The 17426-nt window shown below is 41.2% G+C and overlaps 2 long non-coding RNA genes across 2 annotated transcripts in view; one reads left to right on the top strand and one right to left on the bottom strand.

The window, feature by feature from the left end:
- The window catches only part of LOC134879721 (uncharacterized), a 53417-nt gene that overhangs the window by 18649 nt on the left and 17342 nt on the right, over window positions 1–17426 (top strand). The gene's annotated exons all lie outside the window — the stretch shown is intronic.
- LOC134879695 (uncharacterized) lies at window positions 345–14328 on the bottom strand. The gene is made up of 3 exons (XR_010167860.1): window positions 13628–14328; window positions 12857–12959; window positions 345–1218 (listed from the first exon to the last, which is right to left on the bottom strand). It is a non-coding gene; the product is annotated as an uncharacterized LOC134879695 (long non-coding RNA).

Raw genomic sequence — 17426 nt, 5'->3', positions numbered from 1 at the left:
GTTCCTATTGACTGAGAAGACAACTGCAATATCCCATTATGGTAGAGTACCTGTCTTTGTTTTATATTCATATACAGTAAATTGCTACAGTAAGGGATTTCTAATACTGCTCACAGAGGAGCTCACACCTAAGAAGATTATTGTTTATGTTCCCTCTGGCTGTATAATGTATGTCTCCAACAGGAAGTGTGTTTAAGCCATAAGCCTGGAGACAGTAATAGTAATGTGCTGTAGTGCTGCTCCCGTCGTCTGAACCCCCAGTTCAATCCAAGTTTCAGTACTTACAGTGTTTAGTGTAGTGCATTTTCTTTAAAGATTGATCAAGGACCCAATTATTGTACAAATGGAAATCAATACGTTTTTTATTTGAGAAAAAAGCTGAAAATCGATAAAGACAAGAGCACACGATTATTTGTAATTAAAAGACATACACTAGGACTGCGACATACAGATAATAAACAGTTTTACCTTCAAATAATAGTTTCAAATCAATTTGATGGTTCACTGATTTGTAATAGGAAATGGTGTCTGTGTCTTCGCACATTCAGCCCTGAAAGCTTATAACCTCCTGAAACAAGTGTGTCATTACAGCGCTGACTTGATTTTGGTAAGAGTGGATCACAATTAATGTAGAAAACTAACGTTTTGCTTAAGTAATGCTTACAACTAACTGCTGCTAACAGTAGCTATTGTCATCTTATGTAGTTAGCTCAATAAGCCGTGCTGCCAATACTGGTCGTTCAGCGTTTGGGAGTGAAGCTAGGGAAGTAACTGACTTGCTATGGCTTGTTATGTTGCACTATCATTGGTTGTACTAGAAAAGTTGTTGACTGGCTAGTCTCTGATCATAAAAGGACCATAACAAAACTGGCGTTACAGCTTTTCATATTTACGACACTGGGTATGACTGAACTGCACTCTGGAACTCTACGGGTGCTAAATCACAAAAATAATGCCTCCTACTGTACATCATCTTGCTTTAATTCAAATTTTAAATGCTGTAAAACAGCCAAGCAAACAATAAATATATTATGATTGATGGTCTGTGGGTTGACTCAGCGCTCCTTTGATGATGCTCCTTCGTCTCTCTGTTTGCAGCAGCTGTCTTTATCTATTTCTCTGATGTTGTTCTGCTTACTCTTCCTGCACAGCTGGCACAGCAGCTGGCACAGGTACAGGTACAAGCCACCCAGGTTTAGTGGCACAGGTGTAACACATCTGTGTGGGAAAGAGATAGGCAGAGAGGGGTTGATGCACACACAAACACACTTACAGGAATTGCAGAATGGTCTGATCCCTTAGTCAGTTGGATTCTTCCTACTGCAGGCGCATCCCTTCTTTTTCAATCTCTTAATGAACTCACATGCAGATTCCCTGGGAGCCGATCATTCAGGCAAGTCTTTGAACTAGCCTAAACGACAGACAAGGTCAAGATGTGGCCCTTGTCTGCGCTGGTGTGGCGCATTAATGCAAGTACTGGCAGTGCTCACTAAAGAGGATCTACAGGAGAGAGGAATAATCCCATGTTAGTGTTACATATGTCTGTGTGTCCATGGAGTGACGGAGGATTGTGGGGGTGGAGGATGGGTTGAAGAAAAGGTCTGCCAAGCACAAGGACAGAAGGGTAAAGAGGAGCAGACAAGAAGATAAGGAGATTGGGACACAGACAGGGAGCTGGGAGCCAAAAAACGTTAGAGGTAGTCGATAATGAAGACGGTGTACTTTGAAGAGGGAGTCTGCTGCACAACTCCTCTTTCCATCTGCGGTGTTAAGTAAAAGCTTGAGGAACGAGGGAAGGCAACAGAGAGCATGTGTGCAAGGGAGAGTAAGCCGGGGCATCTGGTTTTGTTAAGGCCCCAGAACATTCCTTCCCTCTGTTGGACTCTGGCTGGCAGCTTTTAAAGAGACACATTCTCATATCCTGCTCAGAGCCCTGCCCTCTTTCTCTTGAAGTTTATTTTACGACAGCCGAGGGTCACAGGCAAGATGTATGTCTATCTGTTATGTGTGCTGTTTTGCATGACACTTGGCAGGGTTGTTACAGATTAGGAAGGCTGTATGTCTACGTTGACATAGAGGCGTAAAAGCAGAAGCATGTTAATGACAGATGACTGTATTTATTAGTTATTTCAATGATATTAGTTTGGTTTTGGCTCACTATCCAGTAAGCAACAAATACAGAGCAACATTGTGAATATACACAGACAGAAGTTGCAACCACTTTGTCAATTTTAAATAAAGTCACTTTATTACCGATGACTGTGATCCGCTGCTGGCATTTGTGGACAGCTAAGCTCATTGAGAGGTTTGTCTTTGAACATTAAAAGGATTATAACGGGTAACCTTCACTAGACATTTTGAATTGCTAAAAATTGAAATAAGAAAAATAGGATGAACATTTGACTGCTGCTGCTAATCTCTTTAAATCACACACACAACGTCATAAGTGACACAGCTATCATAAATACTAACCAAAAATGGCAGTGGAGAGTCAAATGCCCACGATGCAATGCTTTTGTTACATGATACGGCAGGTGTCATGGTATGAATCTCAACGCAGGAACGTGCCGCATAAGTAACAGGGTTTTAATTTGACTGTAAGTGACTGGATTTGATTGGGTCATTATCCTCATGTCACTCGTGGGGATGGACGGGTCTTCAATGCAGTTAAGGGCCGACCACAACAGTTCTTCAGCTGGCAGCTTTAGCTGGTACATGAGGACATAAAGCTTGCCAGTGAAGAACTGCTGTAGGTCTGCCATCGAGCAACTTGTACCCAACATCCACTTGAATGCACAAAACCTGCATAGAAATAAGGGTATAACTTGAAATCAACCACAACTGACATTTACTGAGACTAGTGTCAATAATTCAAACACATCAGTAAACATATAATCCTGCTTGAGTCCTAATATCTACTTAATGAAACAGTAATTCACTCCATCAAGGTAGAACTAAGTGTTTAAAAGGTTGTTGAGGGCATGGCTTCTGAAAAACAAAAAAAATCTAGAAAAAAAAATTAGTGCCATTTCAATTAAATTCCCCGCAGTTGGAGATATTTTTTGGAGCCAGGATCAAGCAACCATTATTTGTGCTCCATCTTAAGGCTTCACATACATACATACATACATACATACATACATGCATACACACATACACACATACCCACCCCTTCTTTCTGTCTCTGCAGGCTTTAGAGAGAGCTTGCTGTGGGAGAGAGGTGAGGTGGTAGAGAGAAAGATACCGGGGAGGAAAACTTATAACATTCTTTTCTGCTTATTTGTGAATACTGTGGTTTACGGCGTTCTCAAATTTACGTGCATACTTTAAAACACGAGCTGCGTGTGCGTACCGGAACAGAGCTAGCCTGCATCAGACATGCCAGCCTACTGTTTTAGCATTCTCTCTGCTTTTGCTATAATTGAATACAGTCTTTTGCTCGCTAGATAGTTTTGCCCCTGGTTACAGGCTGGAACGCCTGATAGAAAACAGCTCTGTCCTGTGGTGCAGTTCAGTTTACACCCGCAATACAGGCCCGAATGAATGAATTTTCCTTGCAGTTCAGACACTTAAACTCCCTTGGGTGTGTAACTGCTTCACCAACATGTCACTATTTTACCTTGAGAAACCCCCCAAAAATTCCATCTCAATGAATGTCAGTTTAAGAAATCTTGGTAGAAGGATTGAGCCCTGAAGAGTAACTGCACAGCTCCACTTTGGTCCATCATCTTCTTTGTTATGAAATAGTTTTGAAAGTTTAACCATGGCCTGATCTAGTGTTGGAAATACAAAGTGACAAGAAAACCCTCTCTGTGATGTTCCACTTTAACGTCCCCTTTCCGCTGGCCACTGTTCGATACTTGTGAGTAGCCCAGGATTTGTCTCGCCTGGCTTCCATTCAGCTGGCATGACTTCAACTATTGCAGTCACTCAGTCTGAAAAGCCTTTCCCTAGCAGCATATTCTTACACAGTTCAAGGACAGGATTTGGGGCAAACTAGCTCTCAGCAGCACTGCGAACCCAGCAACCCCTGGAAACTCAATGAACCCCAAGCTGCTCTGAGCAACAGTGGAAAGCTATGGACTGCAGAGGCGCACACACACACACACACTTGCAATGTGACCGAATGGTCCTCTTCCACATAAATTCAGAATGGGCTGTGGGCCTTGATCTTGTACTGAATCCAGAGGGATCCATTGTGGTTGTATTATACAGGAGATGAGATCCCAGGCAAAGGCTCCTCTTTTGTTCTCATTGAGTTAATTTGTAAAGAGGCACCTGATATCCATTGGCCTTTCTAAGGAGCGAAGCGATATTCTGGTGCTCAACAACTTGTATTTAAACTGTTATTCAAACAGTAGATTATGGAGAAATTGAGAGAAAGTCAACAGAAAAAAGGATTTATAGGACATCGACATACTGAACAGGTCAGGGATCAGCACTACAATAAAACAAACTGGTGACCATGTAATGATCCCAACGTGAAAAAGGAAATAACATTGATCTTCTTCTGACAAAATAGCACCATCTGGAAACGTGTCTGTTTTGTCTGATCAGTTTTCAAAACATGATGTGCAAAGAATGAAGCAATTAATGTTTAGAATCAAATTACTTGCCATCACAAACTAGCAGAAATATCTGCTGTACACTGAGGACTCAGATTCAAGTTGGAAAATAGGGGAGGAATGTGACTCTACAAACTTATTTCTAAATGAGATAACTATCCCATTTCTTCTTGCCAAAGAAGAGAAAAATAACACGTTGAAGCCTTTTTGTCCCCAAAAGGTTATCAATTCATCCCTACTTTTGATATGTTTTTAGTTTTTTTCATAAATCTGAAACCAATTACGTGTGAAAATGTAGACTTCTCTGGAACATGGAGTGTCAGAACAAACCTGTTCTCTCTACTGCCTGGAAATGCAAGGCTAAAGGGGAAATTCAAAGAAATACAAGGAAAAACAACCCAAGTATGCAGAACAAAAAAGGACTATATGAAATCAATTATGTCATTATAGACCAGCCACTACATGTGTCGATAGCATAACAATTAAGTTGAGTCTCTTTTTTTTCCCGTCTTGACAAGGAGAGCTGCCGTTTGTTTTCCCTTAATGTCATTTCCCCCTATTATTCCTTAACCATGTTCTTTCTCTGCTCACAATATGTTAAGCATGCACACGATACACACACAGAGTCCATCCCAGAGTGGGGAACACAGTGTACCAGAGGAGTGATTTATTACACGGAGCTGATGATTCCCAGGACAATTACAGCCAGCCTAAGCAACAGGCTGAAAATGGCGTGCACGTGCGTGTGCGTGTGTGTGTAAGAGTGATTCAGCACAGTTGGCTGTTTGCTAATGATAACTTAAGTTGTGGGGAACAAGGCCTAGTGTCATTAAGCTGTGTCTATTAAGCTACAAAAATAAGGACAACACATTAAAACACACTTACAATTGGCCAAAAAGTATGTTTAGTGTTGATGAGGTGTTGATGTCTGTTGTATCAAAATCTGCTAAATACAATCACACACTATACAAAAGTAAAAATAAGTTATCCAGAAGGAAGAAAGAAAAAACATTAATGTTTTATGAGATGTATGGCAAGTCCGTTGAAATGTTTCTTGAGGCAGGATTCAAAAGCAGAACGAATACTAACTTGAGTAGAAGTAACAATTAAGCCAAAGCGTTTTAAAATGCAAAGTCACTGTCAGGCTTTCAATAAAAATGCTACTTACTGACACTTTGCAAACAGCCAGTATCAACATACCCCCATACAGAAAGTGATTAGACTTCACACAGTGTGCTTCCTGTGGGGCATGAGAAACCATTATTTGTGTTGAGTACCACCTAACTTGTTTGAAGGCAGCCGTCTGATCAGTTTGAGCTGTAATGATCTTTCTGAGAGCATTTGACTGATGTCTAATTGCTGAAGTATGATTAAAGAAAACACACAGAGGATAGAGAATGGATTAAATATATGAACGCTTGCCAATAACAACATGTCCCTGAGGGCCATGCAGGGAATGACTTGGCAAAGACCAAAGATGGGAAGCGCCATGAGTCATTCTCGGAATGCCATTTGCTATCCAAAACTGATGTGGAAAAATGCATCCAGTCTGTATTATGATATTTGAACAATTCAAATATCATGGTGGTTAAGTAAACCAACATTTCTCCTGCGCAATAAGAAGGCAACAAGCTGACCTGTTCACAGTAACCACCACACAGATATTAGCTATTCCAGCATACAAATGTAGGGCTAATACCACAGATGAGTATATCCAAGTTGTTTTTCTATACCAGCCAGGATAATCTTAGGTATGTGCTCTGCTTTAAGGAGACCAGCATTGCAACCAGTAATCTGAAATATTTTGCTAATTTCCAGGCAAATAATGAGATTAATTCTTCAATTCTGACACACCCCAAACAATGCAGCAATTATTTCTAACAGTGTTACTTCTCTTTTTTCAAGTGGGGCTGGTCTGCACTACTAGATTATATGTGCACACCCTACCACCATAACCCTTTACTCAAGGCCATGACAAATGGCTTTCAAGTCAGAGTGGATCAATATACTTGCTATAGCTCTTCCCTGACTGCCTTATAAATGGGATTAGTGAAAAAAAAGGGATAGCATTTCAAGATAAGTATACATATACAAGCAAACCTTGCTGAAGTGTAATCCTGATGGAACAGTGTGCCAACACTAGCACTCTGTCAGAGTATGTTGATCATTCGCATTGCTTGCTTTTCAAAATGAGAGATGAAGGATGCAAGCTAGACTTGACTGCAACTGATCTTGTGTGTGTGCGCAGCAGGTATAATGTGTATGTGGTATGTGAGCGAGAAAATGTATGCATGCATGGGGAGATGAGGTTGGGGAGGGGGGGAGTCCACGCCCTGTTTTATAGAAGCAGGACTAGCTTGTTCACTCACGACACACATGCTGTGTGTATCATGAAAGGCAACTTTACAGGCAGAAAGACAATTAGTGATTTTCTTTTTTTTTCATGCATGGCTCATGCATGTGCAGTATATTGTATAATATCTATTCATGCCTAAGGCTGCTGTTTATCTGGATATGAATTAATGATTACAAATTAAACAAATTAAAGTACAAAATGACTTCCACTGGTGGAATACAGGAACATGCATGAGAAATCCTTTAAATGTGGATTAAAGTAAAAGGCTAGTGTGATCCTCATAAGATGTTTTGTCTAACTCTGGGGCAGGAATGGAGAGGACAGCAGAAGGGTGGGGCCCATGAAACATGGCATAAACTAGTGACTCAGCCACATATGCACACCATTGTTTTTAACAAGGCATTTTTGCTCAAAAATACACCTGACAGCAATTATGTTATAGTCATTATCCACGTAAGTGTGACATTTTGCAGCGACCTTTAATCCAGAGAGCACAGCTTGTTACTGCACCGATTTCTTTCAAGTGCATGACGGTATTTGTTTAAGGAAGAGGTGGTGTCAACTGGCAGGAAGGCAGCAGGTGGGAAAGTGGAAGAGTGAAGGGCCCTTCCAGTTGAGGCTTGCAGAGCGTCTAACACAATTTCATACTGAGCATCTGGAGCCGGGAACATATGGTGTAGGAAAAGGGGGAGGCTGGTATGTTGCCTTTGTGATGTCATGAAGTGAGAATAAGACAACCTGTTGATGGTGTTCCCACCATGCATAGATGAGACAATGACGCAGCATGACTCTCAAACTGCGGATATGCGTGTGTGTGAGCTACCCTTCGGAAAATATAGCTGAACAGGAGGGGGCGAGAGGGCTCCTGAGACAGTGAGATACAGAAACCGAGGGGTGGAAGTAGGGGTGTGAACACTGGGTAAAGAGGCCCAACATAAAGAAAAGATTTGTGTGCTTCCTTCGCCTGTCATCTCCCTTCCTACCACTGGGAAGAAGTGTGTCAAAGAGCACATTGTCTCTCTCTATGTATCTGTTAGTGTCCATCCCTCGCGCTGCCCCTGCAGTCCTTGCAAATTCATCTTCCCCCACTCCCTTTCTCTTTCTGTATGTATATCCTTTGTCCCTCCCCCAAACTAGCAGTTTAGTTAGGGTGCTGAGAGACAGGAAATGCCTTTAGGGCATATGAATAAGAAGTGGCAGCTGCCCATGCGTGGTACGAATCCCGAGGATCTCCTCAGTATCCTCCCTCACTCAACCTATCCTCCTTCCAGCAAACGAGAAGACATGGAAGGCTAAAACACACTATAAATCATCTCTTTGCCGACCAATAAAATTTTGTTTACGAAATATCATATATTTTAAAAGCAAACCACTGGTTGACTACTTGCCTTTCTGTCATTTATTGGCAGATATAATGTTTACCCCCAATTTTGTTAAAGAAACAATTTTCATAGTTGGGTAAATATCTATGCGACCTTAGATGCAAATTTTGCATAGCCTAAACTAGGTAAAATGTTTTACTTAATTAGATAACTCATTTACTTTTCTTGTCTGTGTTAAAGTCCTCTGGTTTTTTTAAACCCAAACTCCTGACCTTCTCCTTACGTAGAGTGTTGCACTTACAGTAATACTACAACACCTGACTTAAAACTTTACTCAATTCTTGCTTTATGTCTGGTTTCTAATTGAATAGAGGATGATCAAGAACATCTCATCAAGATGAAATGATAAGTAGTTTGCTTGGTCAAATAAAAACTGTGGCAAGCGAAGGTCAACTGCAAGTCAACCACAGGCTTATCACAGTCCACTGAACACTGTGTGTGTATGTGTGTGTTAGGGACATGGTGGGGATATGTTAAACTAAAACGAAATGTTATTGTAAGTGTGTGTATCTGTGAGTGAGTGTGTATCCTGCCGTTCTAGCCCCAGCTGTACCCAGATGGCCTGAGAGTACAGTGTGCTAAGCTAACAGAGACGAGACAGACATTCACCCCGAGTTACTGAGATGGAAGAACAGTGAGGTCTGACACTGACACATAATACTGATCCACATCTCATCCAGAGGCCACGCCCTATTAAATATCCTCGATTACAATGTACAGGAGTTAACTGAATACGCTAGATACAACATTACATATGAATCATTGAATAAAGAGAGTAGACAAACACATGACTAGAGGAATGAGGTAATATTGACTCATCGCTACAGTAAAATCAGCCATCTTAAATATAAATGCTCTTTATTTGAAGTACTAATGTCCTGATATTCTAAGCGTTTACATTTAAATTGTATTTTTAAGTTCCCTAGTTCACTGGTCAATTATTTTAATTAATTAATTAATTAAACCCTAACCTTATCAAATAATTGATTATTAGAATTGTTGCATATTAGTTTTTCTGTCATTTGACTTAAGTTCATTTTTATCAGGAGACTTCATGGAAAGAGACTGCGCTATGCGAGTGTACTTGGATAATATGCTGATATTTAGTACAAACTAAAGGTGCTATCTTTTATTCACAAAATAAACCTGTTGCAGTATGCTGATGAAAACAATGTGCTGAGTAAACTACAAAATTGGATTGTACCAGTTTCCATTTTCAACCGTCCATTGTGTATCACTATCACTTCTCACCCCTTCTCTCCCCCTACACTGATCTCTCATGCGCTTCATAAAGCTCTTTTTTTTTTAGCCTTCCGAGCCTTCATTTTCCTCCATCTCACTTTTCCAATCTGTGATCTACGTATATCATCCTTTTATATTACTTCCTTGCTCTCCCTTCATAAGATCCCTTTCTCTCCTCCTCATCCGGCTCAGCTTTCTGTGTCTTTAGGTTGGTCAGTTCAGCAAGGCCGAGTTACATTCCTGGGATGCCTGCTACATATGGTCCACATTCCAGCCGGTCTGCAGAGAGGCCCACCGCTCCTCACCACCAGCCGTTCAGGGACCTGCCCAAAACTGAGCGAGCCACAGCATTGCTTCAGAATATAAAAAAAAAAAAAAATCTTCACACAGCTTTAGTTTAGCTCAGCCTGTGCATGCATGAGGCTTGAACTGAAACTCAGAACTGAAGGTCCATGCTGATCCTACAACAACCTTTCATTTAGGTCTTTGTCCTTGCACACTGGCAGCTGTGCTCTGTATGTCTGTTTCCTCAGGCTCTACCTCTGGCTCTGTGAAGTTTTACATTTTTTTGCAAAAGAGAACTTTTCCAGTGGGCAGGCACGCATAGTGCAACATGTGTTTTGCATATGGCGCTGGCCTGGTAAACCTCACGCAGCCATGCTGAGGAGTAGTGACAATATCTCTCCATATGAGGCAGTTACAATATAATCTGGGACATAGTTGGAATACTGTTAGCGCTGCATCACCAACCACTACTTCTTAGGCCTTACCATGCTGCATACACCCACACATAGCCTACTGGTCCTGTGCATGGGTGCACATGCAAGCACAGACACAGAGTACATCTGTTTCTCCATCAGATGTTGGCGTACACACACCTTCGTACAGCACACCAACACCTGCCAAGGAGCTTTGCCTGTCTTAAACAGATGGAGACACACACCCTTTTGACCGTCCTACAATCTCTATACTCGCTAACATCTTTCAACCTAACCATGGACATTAATAGGAACATTTACAATCAATGTGGTAAAACATTTAAGCCTGTAAAATAAGCCTATGCTAGACAAAGTTATCACTCTATATGCTGTCTGGGTGTGGCCATAAAAATGTGCAACCTCACTGCAGCTACCGCATTTCCACCGCAGGTCCTCCCCTCTTTGATCGGCCATCAATAGCAATCAATGCTCAGTACTGCTCCGATTCATTCTCATTCATAAGCTTAAATTAGCAGAGGAGTGACTCATCAAATGACACACTTTACATGGTATGGCTCTGATCAATGTCAGAGACTCTGATAGGGTAAATGGGTTCCAGATCTTTCTGAGGGTATTTTGGAAAGTTAACTAAAAGGCCTGCTAGTCAGAATAAACCCTTCCCCGATTTGCCCACTTGAACACATACACATATTCAAATGAAAAATGGCCAACACTCTAACACAAGCACAAAGATGCATGCATTAACATTCAGTAAAAAAAAAAAAAGACTGTCACTTGATTTGACATTTAACTCTTTCTATTGTAGGCCACAGGGACACAAATTGCTGGCACAAACGTCAGATCCCGATCTTTCCCCTTTTACATGTCCTTTCTGTGTGTGTCTGTGGCACAATAGACGTCACTACCGGACGCCTGTATTAATCACATCTAGCCATGTAGAGATAATGACTATGCCGGCTTACCACACACACACACACACACACACACACACACACACACACACACACACACACACACACACACGCACATTTGAACAGACATAGGTCAATTCAATGTGGCTAACTAATCTAGCTCAGACAAAGCAAACACTCACAAGATGGCAAAGGGGAGAGGTAGAGGGTGGATAAGAGCTTAAGAGGGAGTTACTTCTTAACTGTAAAGATTGGTACACTATACTTTACATTTCTCTCAGGAGAATTGCTTTAGTAGTGAATAAGGCTGTCACCAAACAGCAGCTGACTTTATAAAATCATTAAATTCTTCTCAGATCCACAGTAATGACCCTTGTTTGCAGGAATGCAGGCAGCGACTGAGGCTGCAGATTCAGTTTCTTTTTATACTGGACGTGACATTGATGTGAACTTCTAACCTCGCCCATATTTCATGCAGTTTTCTGGGACTGAATTGTGCATATCCTCTTTGTCTTTTAACCATCAAAATGTGTAATAGCAACCAAGTCAATGAGGCCTTGTAGATACATTAACACATTCCTATATGTGAAACCAATCCCAGCATGGCACTTCCTGCATGTGCATGTGCTGCAGTTTCGATATTATTACAACCAAGGTTGATTCAATAAAAAATGTGCATGGCCTGGGCGCTCAAATAGAGACATCCTGATAATCCAGATGTGTCCAGTGGCCCAGACTCTGACCGGCTTGCAGTATCATGTATAATTCAAGCTTCATACCCAAAAGAGGGGATAATTACAGCGGGCTGGGAACTCTTGAGGAAATGGAGTTAGTGGGGGAAGCCGAAATGAGCCCTGTGCAACAAATAAGCATTTCCAGAGCATCTCTGGCCCGAAAATATATTTTCTTTAATTCATTGTGCAGAATTGGAGGAGGAAAACAGGTGAAAAGGACATTGTTGGCAATTTAACAAAGTACACTTGTCAATGCTGGGCAGCCCCTCGGAAAATAAGCAGCAGTGGGAACTTTTTATGAAACCCTCACTACTACAATCTGTGGGGAAGAAAGTCATCTGCCAACAGAAATGGCTGTGATTTGCACAGGGTCAAGGTATCCATTAGGAGCCTTTATGCCAAATATAAGAGATGAAAAGGTCTGAGCTGTCATTTGGCTGACGTAGAAGGAATGCAAATGGAAAAAAGCCGCTGGTTGCTAAACAGAATGAGAGGACGGGGAGTTGCAGCTCAGCAGATGAATCACACCCAGGCTCCACGCAGTTTTCTGAGCTTTTGGAACCTGAGCTTTGATAAGTTGTTATATTTTAACCCGTTGCATTCCTGATGTGGAAATCGTTAAAACGAGATTGTATAAACAAATGTTTGAGGGCCCTAAATGCTGCCTATAAGATTACATAACCGGTGTCCCTCGCATTCATAAAACAATAGAGGACAGAGTGAATGGACTGCCTAAACTTGCAACAGGTTGATGAGCTCAGCACAGTAATCACGTTGCCAGTAAAACAAATAAGACGAGCACTGAAACATAATAGGCAAAATAAATAAAAACTATTACAAATAAAATGTCACATACTTCTCAAAGTAGACAGAAATCAGCCTACCGTTTTGCTTACAATAGAGATGTAATCATTCCACATGTTGAATCAAATACAACCACACCTTACCTCCATTAATTCACACCTCTGTAGATTCCTGGAGGTAGATCCTGCTGCGGTGAACTAAAGTTGGTTTGAAGACCAGAACATCTACTGTGGGCACCTGGAGACACTGAGGGGAAAAACAGCATAAGACAAGCTTGAAAGGGGAAATGAATGACGCGGAGGGAGAGAGAGAGGAGGAGGAGGAGGAGGAGGAGGAGGTGGTGGTGGTGGTGGTGGGGGGGGGGCAACTCTCCACATCCATGTTGCGCTACAAAGGGTGGGGCCTTGAGGAATTCACCCTATCTACTCGACTTAAAGCTTATCTTAATTAGACTATACAGGGTCAGTCTGCCTGTTCACTCAATTATGATTGAGTTCTTGTGGTATGAACGCATCTCGCAGGAGTAAAGCACGACTGCTCGATGTTCTTTGAAAAGTCGAGCAGACTACTGTAGGCTAATATAGACTCAACTCATTTTCAGCTGGGTTTAGATTTATTCAACGCCCAAGCGTTTTCCTCGGGATAGACACACCCGCCCCATCCCAGTATAGTAATATGCACTGTATCATAGAACAACAGGAAACAATATTGTATTTAGGCCACGACTGATCAATACGCTACCTTCAAAAATCATTTTAAATCGTTTGTTTGGACTGACAGTACACATCATTAGAATATGAGTACAACATATTTAAATGGCTTTGCGATGACAACGTCGCACGTCCTCTCCTGTGGCCTTCAAATGTCACCTCCGCTAAAAAGTTTGCAAAAAGGAATTTGACAGTCGCACTTACTTTGGTACAGGTAAATCCCTCGGCTCCACTTGTCAGTACGCCTACACTATGTCAAATATGCGCAAATTGTGCCGTGCTTGGACGAGATCTGAGGGTTATTACGCTCTCTTCGGACGGTTTCCCCCACGCCCAGTTTGCCTGTGGCATTCTGCAGGACCGGCTACTGTAAAGTTGCCACGTCCGTTGCATTTAACTTATGAAACCAAAACGACCAGCCAAGCAGTAAAAAACAATCGACTTACTCATTTACTGCGTAATAGTCCAATTATTCAACTGAGGGATTTAAGGCAAAAGGTGCGCACGCCAAGATAGCAATACGTGTGTTATGTAATATCGTCCTAGATGTAAATGACTGAATATAATTTATAAAGCCATTGGGATACAAAAGAACCTCAGCCCTCACTGAACACTCGAGTAGAAACAGCCGGTTTGTAACAATTTTCAGTGCAGAAGCCTTAAAGAAAACCCTCAGCCACACCTTAACTCTCAATCAATTTTTTCTGACAGTTCCAGAGGTTTCGACGAGATTCGAAGCCTGCAAGTTCTCCCTAACCAGACTGTCGCATTGTGTGTCTCGTTGACTCCGGTGTTAACGTTTAAACCCATAAAAAAGAAAATGTTAAACGGTCCAATCTGAGTATCCGGTTGGCCAGTCCCACCCCGTGCTGCTCGCTGCTACTCGGGGCTCCCTCCCCGGTCTCTCTCTCCCGTCCAACTCCTCTCTTCAAACCGGCTTCTCACTCCGATCAGCTGGCAGGGCCCTGACGTCAACACCCACAACCAACCAATCAGACTTGGACCGGAAAAGCCACTGCCGACGCCCACTGTGAACGCACGATGACGATCAGCTGCATTGCCCAATGAGAGTGCAACTCTCGGTGAGAAATAAGGTGGGCTCAAGAAATAGTGACCAATAGGATTACATCCGCCCATGGGAGGCGTATTATCATCTGACCTATTAGGTGTTGGGAAGTATTATGTGTGAAGTATTAGGAACTTTTCTACACCAACAGGCTACATATAAAATGTAATGTATTTGACCTGATTAATTAGACATAGCTGAAGAAACAAAATGTATTTACTATAATAATAAAATTGGTTCACTTCACTTTTTACTCAGGCCATCTGATAATTAGGCTACAGTTATTTTCAGCTTTTGGATCACACAAATGTGTGTTATAATATGTTCTCTATAAGTCAATTGTATTAGTACAGCCCTAAAACTTCTGCTTTTAAATCTCATCTTTAAACCAAAGCTCCACCTCATATCTTTTTATGCTGCATTATAGTAGCTGCTTATGTTATGTCATTGTCTTTTGTTTGTATAACTATGGAAAGCATTTCCTTCCTGAACATTGCTTAAAAATTCAATTTTACAGTGTACTATTATTGTAAGTTTAAACATTTTTTGCAGCACATAAACGACTTTCAGTTTGACATCTTGGTTTCAAATCTTGAAGCTTTGCTGGTTCAATGTACCTAACAGAGTAAATGAGGAACTGAAATGGTGCTTTATCACAAAAAGAAAAACAATTTGAAGTTGATGTACAGATGCCTTATATGATATTTAATGATTCCCTCCATCTGAGAGACACAAAGGGGAGAAATTCTTTCCCCACCCACCTCTTCACTATATACATTTCCCATCACAGCAGTTTTTGTATCTTTTTTTTTTTTTTTAAAGCAAACACAGCATTCCTGTGGTTTGGAGTGGGGAAAGAATCGGGCTCTACTTAGCAAATAAGTGATTGCACTTCTCCTGGATGGAAACCTCAATTGGAGGCTTGCTTGTTGAAGTCACTACAATTTCACATTTGGAAAAGAGACTGGAGTGTGCTACATTTTCCCTGCAAACAACCTTAAAAAAACCAAAAAAACATTTGTGTGGCAGCTGTGGAAGTGTATCTCTCTCTCTCGAGGATTCAATGTGAAATGAAAATGCACTTAATGTAGTTTATTTATTTGTTGAAAATATTAGACATGTGACTTCCTGGAGATAATAGCAACATAATTTGGGGACTGAATGTGACATGAAGACACGACACAACAGGGATTAGAGTCTTTGATACTGAGAAGCAGTGCCTTTTGCTGCATAATTAAAGATACCTGAAGTCTTCTCAAGCCACTGCAGTGCGTGCATGAGAAGAACCAAATCTTGAGTGAATTTTCTCATTACTTTTTAATGTAGTGGATATGTGTGCATGTTTTGAACACATATTGTTACATATTAGAATGGTTTTTTTTAGAGTGAGGATCATGAGATGGTTCTACATGCCTTTCCAAATACAGCATTAACACATAGATTTTAGTTTAATGAACATGCATATGCTCACATACAAGCTGTCTATGCATTCATGTCAGGAGAGAATTGAAACCATGCAGTTTATACACCACCTTGTCAGCTAATCTTTTGGCTGAGGCATAGAGCGGAGAAGTTACGCCGATCAAAGGCAACAACCTTTCAACCCTTTTTTTGTAACATATTTTAAGCAGGCAGTAACACAACGCCACCTCAGCACAGTGACACAGCTTTTATTCCTTGCGTCAATTTATGTTGATGCATACACAAAGCTAGGCAGGAATGCGCCACAGGCACATATCATTCAAGAAACCAATCCTTCCCCCCCTCTTGCTTGGTTCTAACACATAATGTGCGGTGCTCCCAACCCCCACCCCCCCACCCCCAAGTTTAATATATTGAATCAAATATTTGCAATCAGGCTTGTTTATATCAGCTTTTTAACTTAAACATACAAGCCGCAGTACTTCCTATCTGGTTGACTTTCAAAAAGTTATGGTCACATGACACATTTTGTCTATGCAAACAAGTTGTAGCTGAACTTCCCTACTAGCTCAAATCATCCCAAGAATAACTGACAAACTTATGACTTGCAATACAAATGTATCTATTATTAGGAAACAAAATGCCACTAAAAAACTGTTTAACTAATTTGTGTTATCATGTACATGATGTACCACTTATTTCATATATAAAGCCTGAATGAATCAGCATTTTTAGCAACAATAAGGAGAGCAGCATTCTTACCCTATCGAAAATACTTATCACGCATCACAGACAAAGCCTGCCTTCACGCTTCTGCCTTAGATCTGATGTGTTTAAGGTAATCAGTGGAAACCTAGTTCTGCCACTTCCTTTGTCTCTTGTAACCACATAACCGAAGCAATGTTAGTCAGAGCTACACATTTTGCATATTTCTGATTTCAGTTCATGCTGCTCTTTTCTGTCTTCCTTTTCTAACCTTTCTTCACTTTGTGGCACTTGCCACATTTGCCAGTCAAGGAGCAATATGAAAACTATTCAAGCCAGGTAATGGCTCTCCATAGCCAAACAGAGAGATCACATTGCATAGTCACACACCACACCAGGTGGGGGACTTTCTGCTCCGAGTGAGCGAGACCAACTCTCACAGCTGAAATTGAAAGCCCGAAGCCATAAGTCAGGGGGTTCAAAGCTGACAGACTGCAAAGGATATTACCAAAACCATCCTGGTCATTCAGGATTAAGGTGTTATGGTCCTTGAAAATGCAGCATAATCACAAAGAGGTTTTGAGATGTTTTTTTTCCATCAATTAAGGAACTCTAGATGTAGCAGGTAACAAACATATTTTGACTTTAAAATGCTAGATGAAAAGTAAATGTGTGTACACAGCTTTTTTTATAGAACTATCTAATGGTTGTTAAAATATTTCTGTCTGGAAGTGATGGATTAACAGACGGTCGGACAGGCCAACATGGCCACAAGGCTAAATATTTACATGCATAATGTAATGTACAGGG

The sequence above is a fragment of the Eleginops maclovinus genome, chromosome 18 (assembly GCF_036324505.1).
Source record: "Eleginops maclovinus isolate JMC-PN-2008 ecotype Puerto Natales chromosome 18, JC_Emac_rtc_rv5, whole genome shotgun sequence".
Taxonomy (NCBI): Eukaryota; Metazoa; Chordata; class Actinopteri; order Perciformes; family Eleginopidae; genus Eleginops; species Eleginops maclovinus.
Note: the sequence above shows the minus strand (reverse complement) of the source record. Positions and strands in the feature narration are given on the sequence as shown.